At 42.7% G+C, this 12,702-nt stretch overlaps 1 long non-coding RNA gene across 1 annotated transcript; it reads right to left on the bottom strand.

The window, feature by feature from the left end:
- Positions 1 to 3,309: 3,309 nt before the first annotated feature.
- LOC136836378 (uncharacterized) lies at positions 3,310 to 10,853 on the bottom strand. The gene is made up of 3 exons (XR_010852381.1): positions 10,752 to 10,853; positions 3,916 to 4,109; positions 3,310 to 3,604 (listed from the first exon to the last, which is right to left on the bottom strand). It is a non-coding gene; the product is annotated as an uncharacterized lncRNA (long non-coding RNA).
- Between the last annotated feature and the right edge of the window lie 1,849 nt (positions 10,854 to 12,702).

The raw sequence follows: 12,702 nt of genomic DNA, 5'->3' as shown, positions 1-12,702 counted from the left end.
ATGTTTTATGTAAGTATCAAGTGGATCTCTCTCACCATACATCCTAGAAGAGTGTAGAGACAGACTCGATACTTTGCTGAAACAAGAGGTCAATGATAAAATCACCGTCTGTGCAGATAACTCGAAAAAATTGAAGAAATACATATTCGTCACTTTGCCAAAACAGGGACGATTTGATCTGCGCAGCTCCTGAATTACCTAGAACCAACATGTTCATCTTTAAGCTTTTCATCAGTTTCTTTCTCCAGCCTATGTGTCATTTCAATCTCAGCTAAAATGATTTCTGAAGTTATTACGTCATAACTTGCTGTTTTCCAGTTCTCAAGTTTGTTTATTGCTGATGCCGCTTCCAAAACTGTGATTTCACTCTTAGCACACTTGTGTATCATCTTGCATAGCCACCACTGTCGCTTTGCATCATCAGTACGTCTGACTTTGGCTGTAGACCCGAATTTCGTTTGAAATTTGTCAGTTATTTTTCTAACAGTTTCAGGTAGATGAACTTTTAAGTGGATTTCCTGGAACTGAAAGCCGATTTAGATTACGTATTCTCCAGATATGTCCTTTAATGATTTTTCTGGGAAAATATATTTTAGATAATCGTTGTTCATGCAGTTGTATCATAAGTTAGTATTTTTTATATACCGTTCTCTTATTTTCATGCAGTTTTTACACCTTTTTGTTTGCTGTTACTGTACATCCATCCACATTTTAGTTTGAAAACTATTTTCATCCTCATTTTCCTTAGGTTTCATTATTTTAATCCGTCATTTATTAGACATGTTCTTACTTTGTTTTCCACAATTTGTGGAAGTTTGCGTCGAATAATACAAGAGCGATGACCTTAGTCATTGCGACGCCAAATTACGAAAGCAGATAGATAAAGACGTTCTTCAAGGCAGTGGTAAAATCATAACTAGTATTTTGTTACAATTGATCAGATGTTTCCTTCACCGTACCGTTGTTTTTTGTATGTTATGGAGATATGTTTAGCCGTAGTTCCTGATAGATGAGTTGTAAACAAAAACTATATATACATTTTAAATGTATACTCGTACATACATACATACATACATACATACATACATACATACACTACTGGTTGTGTAAGCATAGAAGTTCAGCTGGGTTGAAAGGGCGGTCAAGTTAATTACACAAGACATCATTGGTACGTAAGCCACCAAACTGTAATGTCAATGAGTATTTTTGACGTCAGTGATAGTTGATTAAGCCCAGAGGATTCCTGACGTCAGAGTGACGATGTCACCGTATCTGAATTAAGCAAAACTGGCAGATATAACTATAATTTTTATAACTATTCTTGGCGTCGGTCACAGAGATTTAAGTGCAATGATGTGAGCTCCTAGGATTTTAGCAAAGCTGTGGCTGATACCACACATCCTGACTTCAAAGCAATGATGTCAACGCATATAAGCTTAGCAAAACAATGGCTGATATCCACAGAAACGTCAACATTATTCCTGAAGTCTATCATAGGGATGTCACCCCAAAATATTCCCGAAGAAAGTCATGGCTGATATCAGCAGGAGTGTCAAAAACTGTTTCTGATGTCAGTAATGAAGATTTAAGCAAAAGATTCCAGACTCCGTGCAACGATGCCAACTTCAACGATGTCATCACATATGGTGTCAGAAAGCTCGGCTGATATCAGCAGTCTTCCTGATATCAGTCATAGAGATTCAAGTGCAAATGATTCCAGACTTCACAGCGATAATATCAACTCGTGTGGTTTTTTTTTTTTTTTTTTTTTTTTTTACCAAGGCTACGGTTGATATCAGCAGTAATCCTGACGTCAGTCTTAGACGCACAAATTATCCCAGACTTTAAATCAGCGTTGTCAGTCAGCCTCGGCGATGCATGATGGTACATAGGATTCTAAGAAATCTACGGCACTTGTCCTGCTGCCAGCTAATGAAATTTCCGAAACAGTGAAACGATTTTATCCCTGTTTCCATTTTGTTTTGGTAATTTAAGATAAGAAATAATAAATGAAACTCTCAGTTTAGTAATGGAGGGATGATGATAACGGCAGGAATAATGGTAAGGATAATTTTTTGTTTGTTCATTTTCGGGTATTTAACCTTTCAATCGCTGATTTCTCTCTCTCTCTCTCTCTCTCTCTCTCTCTCTCTCTCTCTCTCTCTCTCTCTCTCTCTCTCGCGATTAACTGACAGGGAAGAGTGCATGACAAACTTTATTCCTCCATTGAAATAGAGATTGATTCCGTTCCATGAATGTAAGAGTAAATAATTATCTTCTGTATCTATTTATCCTGACTGTTTAGAAAGCAAGAGCCCGTGCGCCCACGAGACCAGTGTAATCATACAACATTAGCTAGTGAATGTTTGACAAGGCAATGCACCCCAAGATAATAATGTCTTTATTAAAAAAAATTGAATTAGGTTGTCTCTTCAGTAGTTACCTTTCCAGGTAGCAGGCCCCTTCACATTTTCCATCATTCTTTTGAACGTTATTCTAAAGCCTTTTTTTTTTTTTTTTTTTTTTAAGAAAATCGCATATGGAATATGCAAATTTTGGATTGACGTAATGGCATTGCAGTCTTATTTTTTCTTTGCTGGTTTTGAGATTTGCCACTTTTGAAATGGATTTTAAGAGGAATACAACTTTCACTATTATGGTTATTTTTTTGTTATGTTACCATTTTAATATGGCATGAATTAGATAATCTCTTAAAATGAAAGTTCAGTGTAAAGTGTAGGTTGGTTTCTGTTAGGAACGGAGTGGAATTGCTGTTAGCTGTAAGATATCTAGAAGATATTTGAGTGCGGGCTATAACGTAGGATCTGTGATATCTGACAGACTTGGTTGCTTATCAGAAAGCCAAACCCCCAAAGCATCTGGTCAGCAGAGGTGGTTTTATAATATATATATATATATATATATATATATATATATATATATATATATATATGTGTGTGTGTGTGTGTGTGTGTATATATAATATATATACATATATACATGTATACACACACACACATACACACACACATATATATATATATATATATATATATATATATATATATATATATATATATATATATATATATATATATATATATATATATATATATATATATAATGTGTGTGCGTGTGTGTATTCTTACAAACTGGGCGTCCTTGGAGGAAGAAAGGGGTTACTTTAATTTAGATACTGCCAGTTGGGCCAAAGGAGAACACCAGTCTGTAAACGAAATGCAGGGAGGAGGTTTTTTCACTTACCTTATTTTACCCAATTATTAGATCAAATATTGTAAGGTTGCCGTGGGAAATGAGGGAGTAATTTATGTTGCAATGAATTTATTTACACATGAAGCAATGAAATGACGCTGGGAATTGAAGAGCCAGAAAACAACAAAAGTAAGAATGATGCAAGAATCAAATTCACAAGGACATCGATAGCACATCGTTAACTGGACATCGTAATAAGGCGTGGATTAACCTGCTGAGGGGGCTTTCTTGCAATGGGCCGCTAACTAGAATTTCTTGTACTTTCTATATGGCAGCATTCCAGGGGACTTAATTTACAAGGCTTGGTTGACTGAGGCGCGAAGCAGGATTCCTGGAATAAAGAGCCAGGCTTAGTAACTGCATGCACTGGAAAGTTATCACATGAAACCTATGCACTAGGAAGAATTTAATCACTTGAGTGGTTAATTTAAGTAGCCCTTATTTAACATTATGGAGGAAATAGTCTACTTCTGATCACTGAAACTTGTATTGGCACTGGGGAGAGAGAGCATGGTCAGTGTCGTCAATCTCAAAACAAGGGGGAGTTTGAAGGAGAATGGAAAAGTTGAAAATTGGGAATTGGGGAGAAATTTATGATGAGAGAAAGAATTGCACTGGCAGTAGACCACTACTCAGACATACCTGGTGCTGTTGCATGAGCTCCTTGCAAGACAAACTGGTTCGCTGGCGCTTGTCCACTACCACACAAAGGAAAGACAGGAGAAGGTTTTGTACATCTTCTTGTGCCGGGGTTTTGCGTGTGTCTGCTGTGTCTCACCTCGCCTCTTGGTTCGAAAAACATCAAGTGCGTTCGCTTGTGCGCAAGCAGGCCACATCTGAAAGCAAGTCTTAAGCCAGGAAAAGGGTCACAGGGAAAGAGGCCTTATAACTAAGTCCCTAAGGCTCAAAGTAGTAGCCCCCCTCGGAAAGGCTTTCACCTTTTAGGCTTAAGGAACTTCCCAGTCTCTCTTCCACCCTAACATGATTGAGAGGGGTGGGGGGGGGGAAGCTAAGGTGTGTCATTGTCGTTTACCCCAGGTCAGGCGATGTTGGGGGTGGGGGAAAGGGAATCTGCCCCTACATACAGTCAAAACAAGAGGCCTGACATCTCTCCTGCCATTAAATCCTAGCCTACCAGTTAACTGAGAAGCTCTTTTATTTAAAAAATCGATATATTATCGGTGGCTAAGAGGGAGGAATGAAAATACGCGAAAGGTCCCCCCTTTGGAAAGGCATTCACACCCTTTCAGGCGTGAAGGTCTTGGCTAAGTAAGCTATTCGTCCCGACTAGTCAGCTAGTGTTCCTACATGAATTGTGCCTTTGCACTGCAATGGGTAAATGGACCTACCTAACTGCTAGGAGGGGTACTTGGGTTGGCTAACTTATGTACTACAACTGGCCTAACCTATCTAAGGGTGTAGACACTACTACTAACTGTCTCTAATGACAGGAGAACTCTACTCCCAGGCAAATGCACATAGTAAATATTTAACCTAACCTACTATCCTAAGGCTCTGGCACAGAACGAGTTGGCACTGACAAATGGCATGCAATGAATTATGAATTATGCAACACTTTATGATTAATACACGTAACAAAATTAAACATGAGTAACCTGAAGGGTAGATCACGGTACGCAATTAAGGAAGGTATCAGTTTGCGAATGGGATAGTTTTGAAGGAGGTTAGTTGGAAAAAGGTTAGTATGTTACAAATGCCTAAGGTGTTAGGAATTAATGCTACTGGGGCAGAGATCATGCAGGCTACCTTCTCTGGGCAGGTGCCAGGATCACTCTGAGGTGGAAGCAGCACTGTGCCAACTGGGCAGGAGTGCCAAGGAGAGCTCGTGGCTCTGATTTGTTAATTGGATCTCTTTCATCCCTTCTTCTTCTTCTTCGGGGGCCTCCAAGGTCTGGCTAAGCCATTCCCAGGAGGTGATGAGGGTACCGACTCTGGAGAAAGGCCAGGAGCAGGATCAGGGGCAGACTCAGTAGCTATGGGCTGGTCTCCTACTTCGGCTGCTGCGGCAACTGTCATGGGAGTAGAGCCAATGTCTGCATCCTGGCCGGACAGTTCCTGTCGACCATAAAAGAGGTAATGTCCAGGTCTGCCAGAGGTCATCCTTGGCAGGTGGAAGAAAGTGGGAAGAAGAAACGTCAGGGGTCGGAGGCTCACAATGGGCGATGACCACATCTGTGAGGTTAGGTGGATCTCCTGTAGGAGGATCCGTGTCAGGTTCTGATTCTGGCACTGGCACTAACTCCGGGCCAGGCACGGGGATTAAGGTTGGTATGGAGATTCTGGCCAAGATAGGCGGAGCTTGGCTCTGACCAGTGCTCACAAGTGGCACTGGCAGCAAATTGGATTCAGATGAGGCTGAAGAGGGCCCCGGGGGTGCAAAACCCCTTGGTGTACCTGGAGTGATAGGCGACAGAGATTCCTGTCTTGGGGAGAGGGCCGAGCCTCTTGGGTTGGTTGTGGAAATGATGGCCGCTGCGGCTAGCTTGCTGGGGCACTTTGACCATCTTTTGGAGTGCACTATTATATTCCAGGTACTACAGTGGTATTTGGTAGTATCCCTTCGTGGTGAGGGAGGAGTTTTTTGGTAGCCGTCCGGTCGTGAGATTTGTGGACTAGGGCTGGAATGGTTTAGATGCTGGTGGGTCCGGTTCGCTCTTGGGCAAACGGAAGGGTGGGCTGTTGGTGGCACAGCTGTCACAGAGGCGATGTCCTGCTCAGGAAGCTTTGGCATGGCCTCACTGGCGGAGGTAGTCAGGCAACAGAGTGGCGAGGGTGTGGGACATCCCCAGAGGATGTCTCGTCCCAGCAGGAATTCCACTCTGTGCTGAATACGTTTCACCACGCCAAGGCGGTGAATTTGGGTGCTCCAAGGGGTGATCACCCTGGGTTCGACTGTGGGAACGGCCAAGGATTGCTCGTCTACCCAGGGTACCGTCCACCTGGTTTGCTCATCTATGGCGGCACTGCAGGCACTGGCAGGCACTTTGGCCCGATCAATCAGGCTAATATCTGAGCCAGTGTCTGCAGTAGTTGGTAGGTGCACTGGTGGGCTAGAGCCATCCAGAGGGGCCACTGAGACGGACTGAGTCCAGACCTGCTCGGGGTGAGACCTCTCTGGTGGCACAGCCAGGGAGGAGGTGGCACTAATCAGGTTGACGTGCCAGGGATAGGGCACATGTTTCGAGCAGGCAGGATACCCAGACGAAGAGTGCCCTGGAGCTCCACAGTCCCGGCAGAGGTTCCCTGCGATGGGATGATTTCCCGGCAGTGACCGTGTACTGGAAAGGTGGTGCGGAGGTAGGAGAGGAGGAGTGGCGGTTATTGGTAGGCTGCCAGTGGTTGTTGCCCTGGTTGTTGTCTGCCTTGTAGCAGCACTCGGCTTCGGCATGACTGTACCTCTTGCAGATGGTGCAAGTAGGTTTGCTAGGTGGTCCGTTCCGTGGCCGAGTTGAGCCTGAGAGGTATCCGGGTGGCATTACACAGCATTGAAACATGCTGTGGGAGACATTAAACGTTTCCCAGACATCAGCCAAGCGGCAGGCTTCTCTGAGAGTGGGTGGCTGCTTATCACTGAGATACACAGTCAGAGACCCAGGCACACACTGGAAAAGATCTTCCAGTATGGTCCTATCGAATAGGTCCTCGAAAGTCGTGCATTTCAGTGAGTCGATCCAGCGGGTCCCAGCCTGAGTCTTGTGACAGGCCCATTCTGTCCAGGACCAGCCGGCTTCCTTGGCCAGACCTCGGAACCGTTGTCTCCACTTCTCGGGTGATTTCATATGCCTTGGCTATTACCTCATGGACTGCGGCCATGTCTCCTCGTTGACTCTGCTCCAGTGAGTGGAGGGCTGCCTTCTCTTTACCTTCCAGGTGTTTGGTCAGCACTAAGGCCCTCTCGGCTTCAGTGGTGTTGAAATTATCGAAGAGTGCCTCGACCTCTTCCAGCTATGCTTCCGGCTCTTCCTCAGTCCACTTGGGGACTAGGGCATTAAGGCTTGATAGTGGGGCATTCGAGGCAGCAGGTGTGGGGCTAGAGGCTTGTTGGGATGCTAGAGCTTCGGCACTTTCCTTCATGGCCCTCTCCAACTTGAGCTCCTTGTCTAGGAGCACCAGCTCGCTCGCCTTGAGCGCTTGCTCTCTTTCTTTTAGGGCTAAATCTCTTTCCTTAAGGGCTAGTTCGTGCTGTCTGCTGCTCTCTTCTCTTTCTTCTGCCAGCCGCCTCTGTTCGGCTTCTCGCTGTCTTTTCCTCTCTTCTCTTTCCTCGTCTCGCTGTCTCTGTTCTTCTTTGTGCTGCCTTCTCCTCTCTTCTCTTTCTTCTTCTTCTCTCCTCTGCTTGGCTTCTCCTCTGTTCTGTGATCTGTTCTTTGATCCGCTTGGTGAGTCCAGGTCCCGTGAGACCGACCTCCTTCCCTAGATCCTTGAAGGCTTTGTACTCCTCGGTTGCCATGTTGCCGGTGGGAGAGGGGCAGCTAAGTGGGTTGACTGGCTGTCCCTGGAGGAAAGGTTTGTGACGATTGTGGGAAGTGTCCCGTAATTTGGTGGCACTTCAGTGGTGTGGCACCTTTCCAATGAGGTGGCACTGTGGTTGAGTGTGCTGTGTGAAGGTCACACTGATGGAGCGATCCTGAAGGAAGTCTGATCCTTATGGGCGGATACGCTGGCAGATATGGAAGTGCTCCTGAAGGTATAATATTCCTTATGGCCGGAAACATTTATGAAATGGGAGTTATCCTGAAGGCACTACGGTCCTTATGGGCGGATACACTGTTGGTGGCACTCTGTATTTCAGGTACAGGTGCAGTGGCTTATGAGTGAGTGTTTTGATTGGGTGGCACTGTGGTGCCGGTGCGCTCTGTGGAGCACTACTAAAGGTCAGTGCAATCGAACAGCACTGAAGGAGTGGCACTCTGCCTGAGGCAGAAGGTAATCAAGGAGTAAGAGGGAAAGGAGAGACTCCGGCAGAAAGTAAGTGAGAGAGGAAAAGGAAAGAAGAAAGATAAGTGCTTCAGTAATTGGGTTGGTGGGCAGTACCTCAAATTAGTGGCACTGTGGGAAGGGGAAACTGGGGCGTGACACTCGTGGGTGGCTAGTTTTATGAACTAGAGATTGCTTCCTAACGTGGGGAAAGGAAGCCTTCTCCCTGACATGTGGAGAGGAGGATATGGGGTTTGCACACAATAAGCGATTTGGTGTTTGCGGCATACGCAAGTCTTGAATAATGAATACTCACTCATGCACTGCAGTTGATAAACATGTAATTAAATAGCTGTCCGTGCACTCTATGGCATACAAAAATTTATGGGGGCTGAAGTACTTAATAGAAAACACAGGTACGTGAGATTATTCGCTGAACACGAGCACTTATAAATTTCGCACACTGTGTATGTGATAAAGGAACAATGGGTTTGAATCTTAAAAGATCAAAGGTTGGTTAAACGAAAGAAAATTCTTTGTATTTGGCTTTTATGATTCGTGGGTTGGTTTTCCAATGCTCGTGGAGAAATTTTTGTATGCCACTTGTTATGATAAAAAGGAAAAGAAAAAATATATATATCTCTCTCTCTGAGAGCGCAATGTAATGGGACTCTTATACGTTAGAAATTTTAAGGTCACTTTACCTTGTGCTTAAGAGAAAATAAAGAATGTTTGCGAAATTATGTTAAGGTTTCTTTCTTTTACAAAATGAATTTGTGGAAGCTATGTAAGGTTACTAATGTGTGCTAGCCTGACAAGTGATAATAAGTAAACTCATAAATTGTTTCAAGGCTTCAAGTCTTTGTGAAGGTTTTACGTTAAGGTTGAAAAGCGATGAAACTTCACTCAGCGTGAACGAAAGATGTGGGATCGAGTCGCGTGTGTGAGAAAACAGCTGATCGTGGGTCGACTCGCTTCGTCACTCAACTCGTCGCTTTGTCGCGCCAACAGAGAATGGGAAGTGTTGGAGAGAAAACGGATGCAAACAACAAAACTCTACTTTCTTCGCTAAATGTGGGTTTCGAATGCAAAAGTGAATTGTTTAACTTTAAACATCAGCAATGTCTTTACTTTACTTTACTGATTATACGGTTGGAATGTTGGTGTTACTATGCTGGAAACGATTCGCGCATGTGCCAACTTGAACAGAATGTCTGCTTACTCGCTTGGCGTTGGGATGCCAGAGACTGCTACATGTGGTTTAACTAACGTGAATTTAAAGTCTTACATCACAGACAGAGAAACTGTACACTTTCTCTGCCGTAGCTGTTCTTGAATAAACTCCTAGCTAACTCTTCACGGCTATCGCATGCGGTAATTCCCAAGTAAACACTGCCTAACTCCTATACTCATTCATCTGGCAACACAACGCAACTGCTCCCTACACTCGAAAGTTCGCGGTGATGAGAGGTTCGCAGGCTGCCGCTCTGCCTCGCTAGCTTAAGAACTTATACGCTTTCTCCTGTTTTATGAAGAAATTCTAACAAAAAACTTGTTGTGTTTTTACTCTTTTCTCTTAAAAAATAATATCACTTTCACATTTGTCCCTACGTGTCCTTAATGCTACAAGACTTATAATAACAACCTTACCTTATGCTCTGCTTCAGTCAACCTTATGTCTTTGTGAAATAATGGAATTAATTAAATGAATTAATTCTGCCCCCATTGGTTCGTCTCTAGTCTTAGCAAATAGCAGGACTAATTATCACTATTAGACTAGATCCTGGTGAGATCGACACTCTTACAAACTGGGGGTCCTTGGCGGAAGGAAGGGGTTACTTTAATTTAGATACTGCCAGTTGGGCCAAAGGAGAACACCAGTCTGTAAACAAAATGCAGGGAGGAGATTTTTTCTCTTACCTTATTTTACCCAATTAGATCAAATATTGAGTAATTTACGTTACAATGAATTTATTTACACATAAAGCAATGAAATGACGCTGGAAATTGAAGAGCCAGCAAAAACAAAAGTAAGAATGATGCAAGAATCAAATTCGCAAGGATGTCAGTAGCACGTCGTTAACTGGACATTGTAATAAGGCATGAATTAACCTGCTGAGGGGGCTTTCTAGCAACGGGCCGCTAACTAGACTTTATTGTATTTTCTACATGGCAGCATTCCAGGGGACTTAATTTACAAGGCTTGGTTGACTGAGGTGCGAAGCAGGATTCCTGGAATAAAGAGCCAGGTTTAGTAACTGCATGCACTGGAAAGTTATCACATGAAACCTATGCACTAGGAAGAATTTAATCACTTGAGTGCATAATTTAAGTAGTCCTTATTTAACACTATGGAGGAGGTAGTCTACTTCTGATCACTGAAACTTGTATTGGCGCTGGGGAGAGAGAGCATGGTCAGTGTCATCAATCTCAAAACAAGGGGGAGTTTGAAGGAGAATGGAAAAGTTGAAAATTGGGAATTGGGGAGAAATTTACGATGAGAGAAAGAATTGTACTAGCAGTAGACCACTACTCAGACATACCTGGTGCTGTTGCATGAGCTCCTTGCAAGACAAACTGGTTCGCTGGCGCTTGTCCACTACCACACAAATGAAAGACAGGAGAAGGTTTTGTACATCTTCTTGTGCCGGGATTTTGAGTGTGTCTGCTGTGTCTCACCTCGCCTCTTGGTTCGAAAAACTTCTTCGAGTGCGTTCGTTTGTGCGCAAGCAGGCCACATCTGAAAGCAAGTCTTAAGCCAGTAAAAGGGTCACAGGGAAAGAGGCCTTATAACCAAGTCCCTAAGGCTCAAAGTAGTAGCCCCCCTCGGCAAGGCTTTCACCTTTTAGGCTTAACGAACTTCCTAGTCTCTCTTCTACCCTAACATCACGTGATTGAGAGGGGTTGGGGAGCTAAGGTGTGTCATTGTCCTTTACCCCAGGTCAGGCGATGTTGGGGTGTGGGAAAGGAATCTGCCCCTACATACAGTCAAAACAAGAGACCTAACATCTCTCCCGCCATTAAATCCTAGCCTGCCATTTAACTGAGAAGCTCTTTTATTTAAAAAATCGATATATTATCTGGGTGGCTAAGAGGGAGAAAATATGAATATATATTAAATATATATATATATATATATATATATATATATATATATATATATATATATATATATATATATATATATATATATTTATATATATATATATGTGTATATATATATATATATATATGTGTGTGTATGTATGTGTGGTTGTAAATATATAATATACACATACATACATATATACATACACATATATATGTGTCTGCGTTTGCGTGTATGTATGTTTGTATGCATATATATATGGATCAGAGAAGGCGTATAGTTGCTAAGACTCGATCAAACATCAGAAGTGGGAGAAGGACAGACATGTCGACATCAGATGTCTTTATTACAGTCGCCTACGTTGCTGGACCACAGTTGTCCCATTTTCCAGGCTAAAAAGACAAACATATTTACAAACATTAAGATGACTCAGACAAAAATATTAGAAAATACAGATTGTCATCAAAAGATTAAATTTAATAAACTAACATTGAAATGCTAAAGGGAAGGCACGTCTGTATATGAAGCAGAAAGAAAGTCGAGTGACAGCGAAGGGCACCTTGGGGCTCCAGGAGCACTCATGACAGGTACAGAGGCGTGGCAGAGGACTGTGAATTTAACTGCGGAACAATTTGTTTTATAAAATATAATGATTCAAGAATTGCCAGAAGTTGTTCGTTCGAGGCTGTACGCAATATCTCAAAATCATCATATTTTATTTTATATTTGCATTTATGTACATAGTCTCGTTTGTTAGTGAATTCAGGGTTCGATAGTTTAACCCCTGTTGTGTAAACAACACCTCGATGAAAGTCTATTCTCACTTTCAGCGACTTCGCGTGCAACCGACGTATGTCCTCAGGTCACATTTGTGGCAAGTGAATTTGTATATTACACCGGGTGTCATTAGAGTTATTGGCTTTTCTTTGTATTTAAATAGAGAGCCACTCGTCAAAGGGTTTCTTGGTATTGGCTTTAAATTAGTAGCCAGAGTATGGTGATTGATGATTTTGTATAATTCTTCATAAAAAGACTTTTTATGTTTAAGTGGAAGACTGGCAAAGAAGGCAGTTTTGGAAACACGAAGTACAGCAAATTTTGGAATGAAAACTTTGTTTAAAAACTTGTTTACGTGCCTAAAAAACAGTTTGGATGGGAGCAGTTGTCCAATCTTTAAATAAAAACTATAATTTTACTTTCAGCGAGCGTCACGCGGCATCCTTTCAAGTTCTAACTTAGAGGAGAAATGCAAAGAGCCTCCTTCCCCAAAACTGAGCCTCAAGCACTCTTGACGAGCACAGACTAACTAACAAGCAAACAAACTTGACACTATTCAGTCACTCCTTTGCACAACGAGTTTTCTGCGGCAGAAACTTTATCAACAGTGGGTCTCGTAACATTACAAA

The sequence above is a fragment of the Macrobrachium rosenbergii genome, chromosome 56 (assembly GCF_040412425.1).
Source record: "Macrobrachium rosenbergii isolate ZJJX-2024 chromosome 56, ASM4041242v1, whole genome shotgun sequence".
Taxonomy (NCBI): Eukaryota; Metazoa; Arthropoda; class Malacostraca; order Decapoda; family Palaemonidae; genus Macrobrachium; species Macrobrachium rosenbergii.
This window is presented reverse-complemented; position numbering and strand designations above follow the sequence as displayed.